General features: G+C 44.9%; 1 protein-coding gene across 2 annotated transcripts in view; it reads left to right on the forward strand.

The window, feature by feature from the left end:
• ZBTB7C (zinc finger and BTB domain containing 7C) overlaps positions 1 to 13,530 on the forward strand; it is a 218,625-nt gene that overhangs the window by 138,329 nt on the left and 66,766 nt on the right. The window contains exon 1 of one of the 2 annotated variants that reach the window (XM_040421120.1): positions 10,850 to 11,035. The exons of the other annotated variant lie outside the window; for it this stretch is intronic. The gene's annotated coding sequence lies outside the window, so the exon portion shown is untranslated. Of the gene's footprint in view, positions 1 to 10,849; positions 11,036 to 13,530 lie in introns of those variants that run through there. 2 annotated transcript variants of the gene reach the window in all.

The raw sequence follows: 13,530 nt of genomic DNA on the forward strand, positions 1-13,530 counted from the left end.
ATAACAGTGTGTCATCCACAGATCCCCCATAACAGTGTCATCCACAGATCCCCCATAACAGTGTGTCATCCACAGATCCCCCATAACAGTGTGTCATCCACAGATCCCCCATAACAGTGTGTCATCCACAGATCCCCCATAACAGTGTGTCATCCACAGATCCGCCATAACAGTGTGTCATCCACAGATCCCCCATAACAGTGTGTCATCCACAGATCCCCCATAACAGTGTGTCATCCACAGATCTCCCATAACAGTGTCATCCACAGATCTCCCATAACAGTGTCATCCACAGATCCCCCCATAACAGTGACTGGAGCAGACCTGCTGATAAACACACCTAGGCCACCACCAGTCAAGGTAAAAACTTACAGTTCTCAATAATGTAATGTAGTGTAGGGGGCCATATAATGTTTTGAGGCCAAAATGGCACAGATGACCACCAAGAATATCTAGAATATCTAAAATTAGCTGGTCAAGTAAAATGTTGCATGAAACAATCATTAAATAGGTGGCCGACAAAAAGGGGCGGGTTAAAGGGTGTGGTCAATGGGTTGAGTCAAGGGGGGCGGCAAATTTAGCTTTCGTCTGGGGGGGGGGGGGGCAGGCCTTGAGCTGTGTAAGGGGCCCCTAAATTTCTGATGGAAGCCCTGAGTGAGTCTATGTACGAATATAGAGAAAGTCTAGTGAAGATTAGAGCTGAATCTAGCCAAGGGACTTCACAAGCTACCTAAAGGTACCTGGACACAAATGAATGATTAGTGTGCAGTATTGTCCTTTTTCACTACATGCCTTCTGGGACATAGTGAACCTAAATATTTAAGGAGAGCATCCTGCATAACATAATGTAGCAGAGAGTTTGCCTGCCACGAGGGAGAAGGCCCTTATTGGATTGCTCAACATAAAGTAAGGAAACCATTATATTCAGTACCTGAGTGCTAGAGATTGAACCTAAAGTCGAACTATCTAAGAAGAGAACGTTTGTCTTGCCTGTAAAGTAACAGCATTAGGAAAACTCCTCAACTGACAATTGCCAGACCTGTTGTAAGGATTACAGCTAAACTAATTTCTGAATCCTCCTTTTTGCCATACAAGTGCACTGTACTGATGAACTGTACCAACGGTCCTGAGACCTTTGATTTAAGTAAATGTTCAACTGTTTCTACTGCAACTGACTCCTCATCCTTTCTACTACCCTCAACATTTGCACCTTACGGTTCTAGCATCACGAACAACACAGGGGCCCAGCCACCAAAGCACCTTAAATACCCATTACCATCAAGGTCACCTCAACCACCATCTGGCTGGTGTTCCCTGCAATAGAGAGTGCCCCGGAGGATTTAGTGCTTTCTTCCCCATCACTGCACGCCGGCCTAGGGAGGCTCTGCTAACCGTGAGTAGATGAACTACTACCCCCATCGTCCCACCGTAGCCTCATGTGTTGCCCCCGCTGTCCGGTCCGCTGCACTGTGATGTCATCTGCATGGGCGGGGCAGTGATAGGTGAGTGTCTATGTAACTAGCTGGGTGGGAGGAGCTATAAACTAGCTGGATGTTGTTAGGGGCGGGGCTGGAGGTGTGGCAGAGGAAGGAGAAGTGCATCATGGGTTTGGTTGGATACAGCAACAGGAAGTGCTACATACAGGATGGAAACAAAGCAGAGGGCTGGTTTACATGGTGAAAATGGGTCGGAAGAGTAAAAAAATTGAAAAAAAAAGCATGGATAAGATGTACATGAGGTAAGCAGGTACATGAATGTATCTGTTAAAAACCATAGTAAAAAAAAGGGGAATTTAAATGAAAGAAATGTTAATTCTACACCCGAAATGTTAAAACAAGGCCCACTCAGCGGAAAATAAAAAACGCAAGGTTAAATGTGCTGCGTCCTGCAGGCCAGAATTAGCCACGTCCTTGGAGGGGTTATTAATTACCACACAGCGGGCAGTCTCCTGCCGCACAATGGTGCTGGAGAAGATGCGACCTCTGCGGCGTTTCATGTTATCCAGGTTGCTGCATGAATCCATTCGCAGCGTACAAGAATAATCCCTGGCCTTACAGATGCCACTCTTTGTAAAATGCTCCGTGAGATTAGTGGCTCCCTGGACCTGCACCGCTCACCAAGATGCCAGGGCCAACTGTCCTTGTGTGATAAGAGGTGGAAAAGCAACGGGAAGCCGAGAGAAAGAAATGGAAATAGACAAATTGTCCGCGGTAGAGATCGCGGCAAGGTCGTGCATTAGATTATTATTATTATTTGTGATGTTTTATCGTTATAATCAAGGTCATTTCAGATTCTGTTGTGTTTTATGTTTCTGTTTTACTCTTGTTTTAAAATGACGCGCCAATAAATTTACTTAACACCTTAAGAACGTACGTTTTTTTGGGCTTCGAAACTTAGAATTAATTTTTTTTGCGTTCATTTCACGTAGATTTTATTTTCAGGACACGCTATATTTAAAAAAATATTTGCAATAAACTTATAAATATATTTATTACATTTCTTGTTAGTTCCACTAGAGCTTGAAATCCCCCAGTCTCTTCTATAATACATTGCAATGTCGTTTGCCTGTCAGTGCCTGGGGGCCTTTGTCATGGCGAGCTACTGGCACCCTGCGATTGCGTTACAGGGGCACTGATGGGTTGACAGCTCCTTCCTCCCTATGTAAAACCACTAAGATGCAACGGTTGCTTTTGACCATGGGATCTAACGGGTTAAGCAGCCAGAATTGGCGCATCTCCTGTTTGGGAGCGTCACAGTTGGGGGGCATCTCGAATGCTTGCACTGTACATGTACAGAACTGTACCTCTCACTCGTGAGGTGCAAAAAGGAGTTAAAGGGCATTTCCGGAGTTAACTTAAAGGGGTTGTGCAAGAATGGGGGATGTTTTTGGCAACCCCCCCCAACCACACACGTTACCGGACCTGTAAAAGGAAAATTACTTACCTGCTTCCCGGCACTGACTTTACACTTGTTCTCTTCCTGGTTTTACATCGCTGCAGCCAATTACTGGCTGCAGTGGAGACCGGATCCTCATGACCATTTGTCACGATGTAAGGAGAGCTGGTCCCTCCCGCGGCCAGATGTCAAACTGGAGACCAGCAGGGAGCCAAGTGGGGGGGTTGCCAAAACCCCCCATTCTTGCACAACCCCTTGAATCACTACATCACTATGCCTTGTGTTTAAAATTTTTTTTCAAGATCTGTGCTTGCTGTCAGTGAATAGAAACATCCTTGTTCACATCCAAAGGTTGTAAACCTTTTCACATTTTAAGGGGTTTTCCACCAGTGGCTGGCACTACTGTGGGGGCTTTGTAGCCAGCACTGTTATGTGGGCACTGCGGCTGGCACTGTTTTGAGGGCTCTGTCGCTGGCACTGTTATGAGGGCACTGGATAACTCATTTTGGGACATTCCCTGCCACAATGTCGTCAACTTCTGCCATTACAACCGCAGCCTAGCATGCAGGATGGCAGACGTGGCTCCATGATCACACAGCGCAGGCGTTCCCCCTGGTGTGAGATTGAGCCCATATCCTTAGAAGTGAAGGAGGCCCAGGAGATGCATGGAGGGAAGGGTCTGATATTCATTCAGCTGGAAATTCGGAGGGGCGGCTTGTGTCCACCCTGTGCTGTATCTCTGGATGGGTTGCAGAGATTCTGCTGTGTGAACATGTGTGGGAGAGGCTTAGAAAAACATTCCATCCTGAGCAGAGATTGGGAGGGGGGGGGCAGCCGCAGCTGAAGTCATGTATTTTTTTTAAAGAGGGTGTTTGGGGTATTTGTGGATACAACACGTTCCTAATTCTGTCTTTTCTTCAAGCTGAATTGATGCTGCCAGAGGCAGAGGGTGGATAATCCAGCAGGCACCCAACTGGCACTTTTTTAGGGTGTATTTTTGGCATTTCAGAGTTAAAATCTACAATTTTTCCAGTTGGTTGGCTGCAGGTTGTCCCCTGTGCTGCACTGGGTGGGGGGGACTGCAACAAAACATAAAATTATATATTTATAAAGATACCTATGCAGTGAGCTCCCTCTAGTGGTGGCTGCAGACAAACAGCATTTTATCACTGTATAATAAAGGGAACAGATTTTAGAGCTACAAGAAAAAATAATTTGAGAATTTTGTATCTTTCCTCATTAAGTTCAATGAAATTATAGGCACACTAGACCCCTACTATTAACCCCTTCATCTAATACTAGGTGTTAACCTCTAAACGGCTCTACACTCTATAGCTAGGGATATATAATATTAACCAGTAATCACTCTAGACCACCCTGAATAATACATTCCACTATTAACCCCTTTATTACCCTAGACCAGGGGTAGGCAACCTCCGGCTCCCAGCTGTTGTGAAACTACAACTTCCAGTATGCATACTTGCTCTGCTCTTCTAAGAACTCTCATAGAAATGAATGGAGCATGCTGGGAATTGTAGTTTCACAACAGCTGGGAGCCGGAGGTTGCCTACCCCTGCCCTAGACCATCTCATGCAGTTTAAAGGGGGTCTGCCAGCAGGAACGTGTCTTATGCATCCCAGCCAAATCCAAGCAGGCTGCGTTTATTTAGTGAATCTGTGGTTCCATTCCACTTCGAATCAGCAAGCAAATTAGTTGTTAAAGTCACTGAGGGAGTAGTTCCTGCCCTTGTTCTACTCTAAGGGTCCACTATATTCTCTGCCTAGTCACTCACTCAGACCATTTATTGGCAGGGCCAGGCAGGGGTTTGGGCAGAGAATGGATTCTTGAATACGTGCGCAGTACAGCCTTGGGTCTCTGCCTGGACTGAAACAAGTATACTGTGCCATTTTTGATTTGAATGCATGAGAATAAAGGACCAGGTGAGATGACATACCTAATGCCTGGCCCTGTCGATCAATGGTCCAAGGTAGGGGAACGGAGCTTGGGTGCACCAAGGGGAGGGTGCACTGGAGTACATTTAACAATTCATTTTCATGTTGATTAAATGCGGATTTCCTAAAGAAAGTCAGCCATTGATTCAGGTGAAGGAACCCTACTTGGCAGTGGGCCGGGTTGCTTAGGCGTCTTCCTGCTGATGGACTCCTTTTATCCATATCTCACAACTTTTTTGGGGGATGGCCAGTAAGGGACACTTATGGTTCATTTCAGGAAAAGATCTCTTGTTTAAAGGAACCTGTCTCCTGTTTTATACTGCTCTGTCCAAACTAGAGAGTCAAACGCAAGGTCAGTTTTTTGTGTCCAGTACCTGTTAAAGGGGTTTTCTGGGAATTATGAAAACACTTAAGTATTACTTTATTATAAATATATTCCTAAACACCTTTCATTAGTTATAATAAGCTCATTTTGTCTGGGATCAATCATCAGGAGAATTAAAATGGCCTCTGTCCTATTACTACACACAAAACCTGTCCTAATCACACAGTAGGACAAGTTACTTCACAACACTGAGCTAAAGAGCTGCCTCATCCTCCTCTCTGCTCTGCTCTGCTCGTCAGGGATTATGACACTGAATATGGCTGATAAGATCTTTAGCTGAATCTCTGTAGGAATGGAGTTTGTGAGGAGACAGGAGGCGGGGATGTGGCTGATGAGCAGTCTCCATTACCACAGTCTGTCCTGTCCCTCCTCTTTGTACTTCATGTCTCCTCATGAACTCCATTCCTACAGAGACTCGGCTAAAGATCTTATCAGCCATATTCAGGATCATAATCCCTGACCTGACATGTAGGAGAGGAGGATGAGGCAGCTCTTTAGCTCAGTGTTGTGAAGTAACTTGTCCTCCTGTGTGATTAGGACAGGTTTTATGTATAACAATATAACAAAACAATAACAAACACAGGTGCACTCTGCAGTCTCACTAAATCCTCAAACTGATTTTAAAATTGAGAGATTAGTCAACATGTCCTACGGTGTAGAACATGTCTAAGCCCGGACACCACGACAAGGTTTCTCAAGTAGCCCGGGACCCTACACTCTCCTACCTGAGCCGTATGGGCGATACCAGGAGCCAGTGGGCAAATTACAGGAGCATAAGGCCGACTCACAAACAACTCACCAGTTACCTACAGCATGTGGCCATGCTTGCAATGGGAGGAGGGAGGAGTCTGTGAGTCCCACTCAAGGTTTTATGTATACTAATAGAACAGCAGCCATTTTATTTCTCCTAATGATTGCTCCCTAGACAAAACAGGCCATTATAATAATGAAAAGTATTTGGGATTATATATTTATAATAATAATAATAATAGTAATAATAAAGTATTTTCATTTTCTTAATTCTTGGAGAATCCCTTTAAGGACTGGAGTCCACTCCATGCAATGTACGCTCTGATTGGCAGCTTTCTCCCTATACACAGTTTATAGAGTTTATTAATACATGTGAAAACGAGGTATATTTGGGGAACAAAGATGGACAGAGGGAATTGCTTCAAAAGTAGGAACTTTCTACTGACATTGGGAGGTATTGTCTAGCTGAAATGCTGACTTGCAGCTGCATCCCCCTCCTCCCTGTCATCTTTTCAGTAATATATCAGAGCCAGCAGGCATGATAGGCTATTAACAACTGATTGGCGGGGGTCTGACATCGCTTAGCCCCGCCTGTCAGACATTTTGCGGTAGCTTCTACACTGAAAGTCTGACCCAGAACTTCACATCTCCATCCATTGTGAGTGTTCATTGGAAGCAGCGCTGCAGTCACCAGCTCCATTCACTAAACACAATGGAAGGAGATGTAGTTGCGGCACAGACTTCCAGTGCTGGAGCTGATAGGTGGGGGTGCAGGGTGTCGGACCTCTGCCAATCAGGTATTGATAGCCTATCCTGAAGACTGGAACACCCCCTTTAAGATGGATAGGATGTTTCCTGAAATGTGTACCTTCTCTCTATATTTTGGGATTTTTTGTTAATCCCCACCTAAACTTTCTGTTTTTTAAGGAAATGGATTAAACAAATCTTTCAGCTCAAAATAATAATTAAAGGGATTGCGTCACCTAATAAAAATATGGTGTAGACTTGTTCTTGTTGATTAAAGCTATGAGTTTGCCATTTATAGGGAATGACTAATCCAGTGATTAAATCCTTTAAATGTGTTGTTTTTTACTGTATCAGATCCAAAATAGATTAAAGGGGTTTTCCGAGACTTTCCGAGCATCTGAACGGTGGGGGTCCGACAATCAGGACCCCCTGCTTATCAGCTGTTTGAGAAGGCATCGGCGCTCACAATAGTGCCACAGCCTTCTTGCAGCTTTCCCTAGGCCATGTGGTAATGTGACTCCCAGTATGAATAATGCCCCCATTAGTGCCCCCAGTAATAGTAATGCCTTCATTAGTGCCCCAGGATAAATAATGCCCCTATTAGTGCCCCCTCAGTAATAATGCCCCCATTAGCTCCCCCAGAATTAATAATGCCCCCTTTAGTTTGCCCAGTAATAGTAATGTCTCCTTTAGTGCCCCCCCTCAGTAATATTAATGCCCTAATTAGTGCCCCCCAGAATTAATAATGCCCCCATTAGTGCCTCCAGAATGAATAGTGCCCCCATTAGAGCTCCCCAGTAATAGTAATGCCCCCATTAGTGCCCTCAGTAATGGTAATGCCCCCATTAGTGCCCCCCAGTAATAGTAATGCCCCTATTAGTGCCCCCAACATGGCCTAGGCGCGGCTGAGCCCCATTAAAGCTATATAATGTACGGCGCTGAGCTTGATGAGCTGCGAGGAGGCCGCGGCGCTAATGAGCGCACCAGTGCTTCTTAAACAGCTGCTCGGCTGGCGCCCCGGGTCTCAGACCCCCACCGATCAAATACTAATGACCTATCCAGAGGAATAGGCTGGTTAATTGGCCTGTGCACTCTGCTGCTCAGCTTAGCAGGTGTGATTATGTCACCATATCCTGCCTGCTGCTGGGGAAAGCACAATGTGCTCCAATCATCGGGGGAACGAGGCTAGTTGAGTATTATTATCATTTTTTTTTTGTAAGGAGGCATAGCTATTGTGTGTTGGCACCAAGGGGGCATAACTACTGTGTGGGGACTAAGAGGGCATTCTACTGTGAAGGGGAGACTAATAGGGCATAACTGCGGAGGCACTAAAGGGACATTCTACTCTTTGCAGGCACTAAGGGGGTATAACTGCAATGCCACAGAGGTGCATTACCACCTTCTGCACCCCTCTACTATCTCCTATGGTTAACCCTGTGTCATTCCGTGTATTAATTGCCAGGGCCTGCAAAATGTGTATTCCCATTTACTTGTTTTGTAACTGTTTAAGTGTAATATGCCTGGTTCACCAGCAGGTGGCAGCAAGCATGGCAGAGCTACTTTACCTGGAATAGAACCCTTCTTTCCATTCTAGCTCTCTCTGAGAGAGGGAAGAGTTTAGCCAGTTAGAGTCACTCTAACCTACCTAGGGGAGAGATGGAGTTGAGAGTACCTGTTGGGCAAGCCCTGCTTAGGCCAGCTAGAGCACCTTCAGCTCTGCTGGATATTGAGGCCAAACCCTGAAGCCTCTGAAGCCAGGAGGATAAATTTCCCTGGATACGACTAGAGACAGACCAGCCTACAGAAAGTAGAGTACAGCAGAAAGGAGTTTGCCTGCCACAGTCAATGCCAAAACCTGCTGGAAACCAAGACAAAGCCTGTAATCGTTTTGGAGAAAGGTTTATTCAAGTAAAGTTGCTGTTTAACTATATAGAAGGTCTGGACTCAACTTATTTCATCATCCCCTTCATCCACTACCCCTTGATTTGCTTTGCACGACTGCTCCTGGGATTCCAGCGTATCCAGGTAGGAGCACCGTGACAGGTGCAACACCATTAGGAACATTTAGGCCACCCTACACCACTCTGGCCTTCCTACACCTGGGTACCACCATATCACTAAAAGGGGCCCTGTGCACTTTTCTCATCTTAAAGAGATCCCATGGACGTTGACCCCCATGCGCTGCATAACCCTTGTGAAAGGAGCACTAAGGAAGCATTCTACAATATGGTGGCAGTAACGGGGCATGGCATAATTACTGTGTTGGGGCACAAAGAGGACTGGGGAAGGATTGGCCTATATAGATAGGCATTGGACTGAGTTAGAGGCATAGCTTAATAGATGCACTCCGCTGCTGTTGTCCCTCCTTGGCCTTTTCAAAGTTGGGCGGTATGGCTCTGTAATATTTCTCAGGTCCTGCTCCACCTGCAGCACAGTTTCCTCTGCAGTAGTCACACCTCCTACACCTCCCGTTCTCTCAGTGATTGACAGCTGTATACAGAGACAGGGATAGCTATAAATCACAGCTAGGACCGCCCACTGGACTCCTAACCATAGAAAGAGATTTACAGGAATAAATTACAAGTTTTACTGAATCTTTTCCCACAAAACGATATATAAACATGCTCAGCATAGCCTATTATGGCATTTAAAGGGATCATTCCTAGCAGACATGCACCTTAGTAGCATACTGAGATCTGCAGCTAGGAGATGAAGAGATATTGCGCCATTTGACGTGGGTGATTATGAGGGTACACTGCGTTCTGAGGTCATTATGTTTAATTCCCGTCTGTGGGTCACATGACTGTCTAATATTTCACCCCCCCCCCTTCCCACATGCCTCACAGCTATACAAACACACCCAAAAAACAAAATAAACACGCCACACCTAGTGGATAAGGCCAAATCATGAATTTAACCTTCCGCCATAAATCATTTCCTAGTGACACAGTACACGTGGAGGAGAAATCATATCCTTAGCTCATCTTCGCTGGTGGATGAGATCAGTCTGGAGATCCAGTAGCGGCAGTGTCTCCCATGATGATTAGTGCAAATGCAGATTCAGTGAGGACCCATGATATAGTTAGGCTACTTTTATACTTTACTGTATACTGAGCTGGCAGACAGCTGGGCATTGGTATGATGGTCTATTAATAAGTATTACAAGCTGGTTCATGGTTGGCCTTTGGCAGCTCTGGGTTAATGGTTTGGTTGATGGTTGATGGTTTGGCTCTAGATTGAGTTTGAAGATTTGATGGGTTGGCTTTAGGTAGAGTTGGAGATTTGATGAGTTGGCTGTAGGTTGATTTGAAGATTTAATGGGTTGGCTCTAGGTTGAGTTGGAGGTTTGATGAGTTGGCCCTAGGTTGAATTGTTGGTTTGATGGGCTGGTTGTAGGTTGAGTTGGAGGTTTACTGAGTTTGCTCAAGGTTGAGTTGGTGGTTTGATGTGTTGACTATAGGTTGAGTTTGAAGATTTGATGGGTTGGCTTTAGGTAGAGTTGGAGATTTGATGAGTTGGCTGTAGGTTGAGTTGGAGATTTAATGGGTTGGATCTAGGTTGAGTTGGAGGTTTGATGAGTTGGCCCTAGGATGAATTGGTGGTTTGATGAGTTAGCTCTAGGTTCAGTTGGTGGTTTGATGGCTGGAGTCTGGACTGTTGGTGGACACCACGCTCTGGTCAGTTTCTGAGGGAAACCTTTTTGGCACACACTGGATGAATGGGGGCCTATGGGTATGTTCAGCAGAGTTTTTAAGTCCTCAAGTTCCTATGAGCGGATTAGGTATTTAGCAATAGGGGGACAAAGGCAGCAGTAGCATCTTGGCCCTGGTGCCAAAGGGGACCCAAAAGTCCTTCTGCCACATAAGAAGACACCAATATTAAACAGTAGATGGAGGGGGAAATGCTGATAAACCTTTTGTACTGAGTCTTCCAGAGCTTTTCTTGTATCTGCATTGAAGAAAGTTCCTGCATTCAGTCCACAATAGATAAAGTCTTAAGTTACATGAGCAATTTGAATATAGGAGTACTGCTGATGAAAGATGGCACAGTACATAGTCCCACACAGAGCCTAGAGCTTAATTGTACAGGTGGACGGGAAGGGCTCCACGCCAAATACTTTTGGTTACGAGGGAGTGGTGGGAGTACATTCATGTAACCACTCCTAGGGAAGCAGTGCTCTCTTCATACAAATCAATGACAATTTCCAGTCCACCCCCCCCCCCCCCCCCCCAACTGATATTTTCCCACTTTTGGAACAAACCAGCAGTCCTATAATAGCTGCCTGCTCCGACGGACACAGCGCAAGGTCAGTGCAATGATTTCTTATGAAAGCCTAGATGATTATATTGTATTATAGGATGCAGGCAGGAGCTGGGTTATTTTCAGAGGAGACCTCGCTGGTTATTTTGCAATGAAAGCAGAAGAAAAATGAGAAGCTTAAAGGGATTACGCAGAATACGATTCTGTGCGCTGGAAATACAGGTTTGGGTGACCTTGTGATCTATGTAGTGCAATTCATGCTTTATAGAAGCTCTGGGTTTTGTGGAACTACAGCACCCAGCATGCCCTGATAGACTAAAGCTAGGGTTTGTAGTCCCAGAACACCTGGAGAGACACAGGTTGCAAATTGGAGTTGTATAGCACATGAGTGATATCATTCTGCAGGTCTGCAGGAATAATTATAGCAATTCATGATTTTTTATTTATTTATTCTTCAAAAAATCTGTCAAATTCTCCTTATCCGGCATGCATTAGTGAAGATATTCCGATAATCCGTCACAGAAGTAGAGGACTGACCATAGACAATATGGTGTCCCCTCTGATTAAGGGGGATATTGGTAGGATATGCCATCACTTCCTGATTGGAGGGGGGGGGGGGATTTCGATTTTTGGGACCTCCACTGCAGCACTAGTTTTAACCCTTTACATCAGCGCTGCCATCTACGTGCTGTGCAGGGAACTGCAACGCGGCCCCATTTACCTAAGTGGGGCTGAGCAGCATCTACAGTAGCTTGGGGCTCATTCAGATGAGCGATGGTTGACATCCAGGTGCTGTCTGTTCTGTACTCAACTGGACTGAACTCGGACCCGTTCTCAACATTGGGCCCAAATTCACATGAGCTATTGGTCCTTGCAGAGAAAATCACAGCATGCACCATTGCGGTTGGATATTGCCACAAGAATACTCCTAAAAAAGTGATAGCTGCAAATTTTATGTTAGTCGCCAACTTCACGGTTCTGTCCCCTTAGGCGGGTGTCACACATAGGTTTATTCTGAAGTTTGTAGGGGTATTGTGTTTTTCTCTGCCTTTTTATGCATTTTTTAGGCAAAAACACCAATTTCAGCTGTTGCATGGAAATCGATTTTTTTTTTCTAGGGCTTTTGGCTTTTTTTTTTCACCTTTTTTATGTAAATGACATTTTTTAGCAAATTGCAGCATTCTGTGGGTTAGTTTTTTTTTTTTGTTTGCTTCTTCTAATGGAGGTTTTTGCAGGACAGTTTTTCTGCCAGTGCCATTTTCCCACACAGCTCTAGTGTAGAAGTGACATTAAATGGGGGCACATACTGTCCTCCAAAACGCTAGACATGCAAAAAATATTCTCCATTTTTTTTTAACACAGCACCTGGATCTGAATACTGTTGTAATTGCATGTAATTAAAAATGTATTATAGCTACTGAGTTATTCAATGAGATCTATCTGCATAGCGCCACCTGCTGTTTGTTCTGTTTCTAATTTCTCTGTCCACCTCAGCGAGGTGGACGCACATGCTCAGTTCTGGTCTTCAATTGCAACCAGCTGCAGCAAAAGGACATTCGCCTAGCTTCCAGCTTTATATAAATCTAGCAGAGCAACTGGAGCAATGAACGGGGAGATCTCTGGATGTGAGGTTCAGGGCTGGTTCTAGCTTTGCTAGAGATTATCATGTACTAAATGATATAATTCTTTTATAGTAATCATGGGATAATCCCTTTAAAAAACGCTGATTGTCAGGTGTTTTTAAGGTTTTTAGTTTTTTTCTGTTCAAAAAATGCCAACACCAAAACAGTGTGTGAAGGAACCCTAAGGCTGGTTTCACACGGGCGTTGCGGGAAAAGGTGCGGGTGCGTTGCGGGAACATGAGCGATTTTTCCACGCGAGTGCAAAACATTGTAATGCGTTTTGCACGCGCGTGAGAAAAATCGCGCATGTTTGGTACCCAAACCCGAACTTCTTCACAGAAGTTCGGGCTTGGGATCGGTGTTCTGTAGATTGTATTATTTTCTGTTATAAGGGAAAATAATAGCATTCTGAATACAGAATGCATAGTAAAATAGTGCTGGAGGGGTTAAAAAAAAATAAAAACTCACATGATCCATCACCATGGTAAAAGATCATGTGATGGAGCATGTGATGACCGGAGTGACGTCACCACAGGTCCTTTTCCTGCAATCAGCAAAGATTAAGACAGAAGAGATGTCGGGCTGCGCGAGCAAGTGGACTAAGGTGAGTTAAAAAAAATATTATTATTTTTTAACCCCTCCAGTGCTATTTTACTATGCATTCTGTATTCAGAATGCTATTATTTTCCCTTATAACATGGTTATAAGGGAAAATAATAATGATCGGGTCTCCATCCCGATCGTCTCCTAGCAACCGTGCGTGAAAATCGCACCGCATCCGCACTTGCTTGCGGATGCTTGCGATTTTCACGCAGCCCCATTCACTTCTATGGGGCCTGCGTTGCGTGAAAAACGCAGAATATAGAACATGCTGCGATTTTCACAGCACAAGTGATGCCGAAGGCCCCTTTCACACGAG

Source organism: Bufo bufo, chromosome 2 (genome assembly GCF_905171765.1).
Source record: "Bufo bufo chromosome 2, aBufBuf1.1, whole genome shotgun sequence".
NCBI lineage: Eukaryota > Metazoa > Chordata > Amphibia > Anura > Bufonidae > Bufo > Bufo bufo.